This window comes from Nestor notabilis, unplaced genomic scaffold (assembly GCF_000696875.1).
Source record: "Nestor notabilis isolate BGI_N333 unplaced genomic scaffold, ASM69687v1 scaffold29285, whole genome shotgun sequence".
NCBI classification, from domain to species: domain Eukaryota; kingdom Metazoa; phylum Chordata; class Aves; order Psittaciformes; family Psittacidae; genus Nestor; species Nestor notabilis.
Window position 1 is genome coordinate 7,601 of NW_009930307.1, and position 3,801 is coordinate 11,401.

General features: G+C 53.0%; 1 protein-coding gene across 1 annotated transcript in view; it reads left to right on the top strand.

The window, feature by feature from the left end:
• Positions 1 to 2,994, top strand: part of PWWP2B (PWWP domain containing 2B) — a 10,522-nt gene extending 7,528 nt beyond the window's left edge. Inside the window, exon 2 of the mRNA XM_010015341.1 lies at positions 2,940 to 2,994. The gene's annotated coding sequence lies outside the window, so the exon portion shown is untranslated. The remainder of the gene's footprint in view (positions 1 to 2,939) is intronic.
• Positions 2,995 to 3,801: the final 807 nt, after the last annotated feature.

Sequence of the window (3,801 nt, forward strand, 5' to 3'; positions counted from 1 at the left end):
GAAGGGCCATACCTCGGGGGGGGCCGGCCTCCTGCCTGTCATTGCTCCTTGGGGTGCCCTGGCCCCATCCCACCTCTGTGGGGCTTGCTCCCCCTGAGCCTGCGCTGGGGCTGCCTCGCTGCCCTTCCCAAGGGGAGCTGTCTGGAGGAAGGCTGATTGGCAGTGCTCAATTGCCGCTGCGGTTAATGGCTGTATGAGGAGAAAATACTCCTCAAAATAAGCCGTTTGGGTGGAGAAAATGAGGAGGCTTCATGGGGCTGTCACTTCCCAACCTGCCAGGACATGCAGGGTAACGAGGGCTTGCTGTGCTCACAGGGCTGTGGTGGCAGAGGGCTTCCATGCCACAGCACTCCAGCTTCCCAGAGGAACCATGTGAAGGAGATGGGTCCCTGACTCCAGCATGTCTCCTGGTCTTCACCTGGAGCTGGTCCGTGAGCGCTGTGGTGGTGGTGCAGCCCCGGATCACCAGCGCACACAGGAACCCCCGCAGTGCTGCACTCATGAAAGCAAAAGGCCCAGGCCTGGGATGCATTCTGTGCCATTGGGGGTCCCAAGTATGTCCTGTGCCTAATCCTGAAGTGTCCAGGCACGAGTCCCCTGATCAGGGTCCCCATGTACCAGCATGCTTGGGATGCTGTAATCCCAGACTGGCTTGTGTTGGAAGGGAGCTTAAAGCTCCTCCAACTCCAACCCCTGCCACGGGCAGGGACACCTTCCACTAGAGCAGGTTGCTCCAAGCCCCTGTGTCCAACCTGTCCTTGAACACTGCCGGGGATGGGGCAGTAATCTCAGCAGATAAATGAGCTTTCTGCACTCTGCCACAGCTGTTAAATCAGAATTTGTGAATGGCTTTATTTGATCCAAAACTTCGGGGTTTTGTTATGAATAAGCACTTGGCTTCAGCAGAGCTTCCTTGGCTTTCCTTCTGACGTACAGCTCAGCACATGGGCTGCTGGATCATGCCATTGTCCTGAGTCAGTCAGCCTGTTACGTATTCATTACTCATACGTGTATCGAGGCTGCAGCAGTGTCGTGTTTGATCTCCACACGGAGCAGCAGCTTTTGTTGGTTTATTTAGCAAATCCCTCAAGTTCTCCAGCAGTGAAGTGGGAGCGTCGGAGCGGCCATCGCTGTGTTTGCTCCTCCCAGGAGCACGTTGAAAACTCCTGGTTGTTTAGAGCAGACCCTGAGCTCTCGCAGGGGCAGCCTCTGCGCGGGGCTGCAGAGCTCTGTGTGTCCAGGACATGTGCCCATCCACGCGCGGGCCCAGGGCTGAGCAGGGGAGGAGGTCTGACACTGCGGGACGTGGCGTACCCGTTCTTTCAAAGCAGTCTGGTGTTCTGCCGTTAGCACCAACCTTCTGCTCCCAGGGGAGAGAACCCCTGATCTTTGTCCCCAGGTCATCTCAGTGAGCAGCCACGTCCCTGTCCCAGATCCCCATCCCGTCCCTCTGCCCAGGAAGGACAGCACCTTCTGTGGCACAGGCAGAAGCCTTCACTGGGAGGTGGTTTGGCATCGTGTTCTTGTGCTGCTTCCTTCCTCCAAGTGTGACAATCCCAAGGAATAAAACCTGCCTGAGGGCTTCCTGCTCCTCAACAGGGAAATGCACCTTTTCCTGGTTGGACCAAATATTCCGAAGCTGCAACCTGTCTCTAAAGGGTCAGCTTTCTGCAAAAACCATGGGAGCACCATTCTGCCCATGGACCTCGCTGAGGTTTTGGCAGGTGCCAGGTAATAAGTTGCGAGTCTGTTGTGTGCTCTTGAAAACCTTACCGTCCATCAGAGGGCAAATGAATAGATTCTTCTGCAAGATCAAGTATAAATTTATGCTCTGTCCGCTATAGGTAATAGAGCCTTTCTGGGAGACATCCCAGATTCCTAGGAAGGGGATGGTTCGAGTGCATGAAACCTGATTGCAGTCCTCCTCTGGAATATAGGAGTTAGGGCATTTGTGGTGTATTGGGTCAGCTCTTTAGGTCTCAGTTGTATGGTGATATGCAGATCCTTCTGGATGCTGAGTCTGGACAGATCACTGTTGCTTTGGTTCCATGCCCACAGCAGAGCTGCTGCTGTGGTTTCAGCAGCACTGGGAATGTGATCATCTTCCTGTGTTTGCTGTTGTGTTCTTGGCTTACTGTGCTCTGCATTTGTAAGTGAGGGGTTTTTAAAGGTCTTTGATCTTTTGCTTCATAGCAGTAATCCTGTTTGTCAGGAACACGGATTTGAGCCAGTGTGTCCTGTGGCTGGTTTGGCAGGGACGTGTGTTAGGGCTGGTCAGGCTTTTGAACTGGCTCAAACTGATTTAGATGAGATATTAGCAAGAAGTTCTTTGCCTGAGGGCTCTGCCTAAGAGCTCATCTCCATCTCCCCTTGGGCAAGTTAAGACCGTTTCCCCTTGTCCTGTCCCTCATCCCTTGTCCAAAGCTCCTCTCCAGGTTTCTTGTCAGCTCCTTTAGGCACTGAACACTGTTCTAAGGTCTCCCCTGATCCGGGCACTGCAGCAGCAGTAAATGTCTTGAGCCATCACAGGTACTTGGAACAGCTTCTGTGCAGTTTGCTCTCAAGGGGAGAATAATCCTCTTTCGTAGGTAGCATTAGAAAAGCGGAGGCAGATGTTCTTCACGTGGCGTGTTCTGCAGGGCTGCGTGGCAGATTAACCTGCAGTAACCCACCCTGAATGGGGCTTAGTCTTCGAGGCAGAGCCTAAAGACTCATTATCATCACTGAGCTCCATATTGTGGCTGTCTTGGAGAAAATTCCTGCTCTCGCTTTGTGTTTGTTCCCTTGACAAAGCTTCTTCCGAAGCTGCGGGTGCTGCTGGTGCTGCCGGCCGGGAGCCGGGATGTTCCTGGCTGCGCACAGGGCACAGCCGGAGCTGAGCCTGGCCGCTGCTGCCGGCCCCGCGCTCCGTAACCTCTCCCTCTCTCGCTTTCTTCAAGGTAACAGAAGACAAGAGCACAGCTGTTCTCCAGAGGGCCACCAGGCTGTGAGGATCCAGGAGGGGCCGGAGGGGCCGTGCGCGCGGCGGGAGGACACGGCGCATTCCCTGTCAGACGTGCTGCTTTCCACCGGGGACGGGGGACGGGCACCGGCATGCGCTGGCAGGAGGCTCTTCTGGTGCGAGGCTGGCGGGGGGGGCAAAAGGATGTCTGACCCTAGCATGAGGATTTGACCAGTCGCACGGCAGTGAACTGGGAGAACAGCAAAACCCGCAACCTGGAATGTATTTATTACTTCAAAGTTAGCTATTCTTGATAAAACCCCTCAGATTATTGCTGCTGCTGCTTATTTTACTTACAGATTTCACACACTTGTTCATTTTAAAGCTACCAAACTTTTCCTCAATTCTGTACTCCAAGAAATGTAATTGGAGCAGGACATGCAATAGAATGAAATCATTGTAGTGTCTTAAGTACCATGGACTCACTTGTGTGTCTATTAAACCTTGGAAGATGTGCAACACAGAACTATGTGGCTGTCATTGCGTATGTTAAAGCTTCTTCATGTCATTCACTGCAGAGTGGAGGGAACGGGTTTTGTCAGGTACGTGAACAAGGTGTCTCCAGGTATCTTGGATGGCATGTCCCAGTGTGTGCTTTCAGTCACCTGGAACCACAGGCAGCGTGGCCTCAGCTTGCTCTGATGCCTCTGACTGGAGAGTGAATTGATGCTCTGAATTCACTTGTGTTCACACCAGGTCAATGAGTGTCATTTAAGGCCCCTTGAACACGTGTTGTTGGTTAGGAAGGATTTTCATCCTTACACATGACTGGAATCATAGAATAGTTAGGGTTGAAAAGG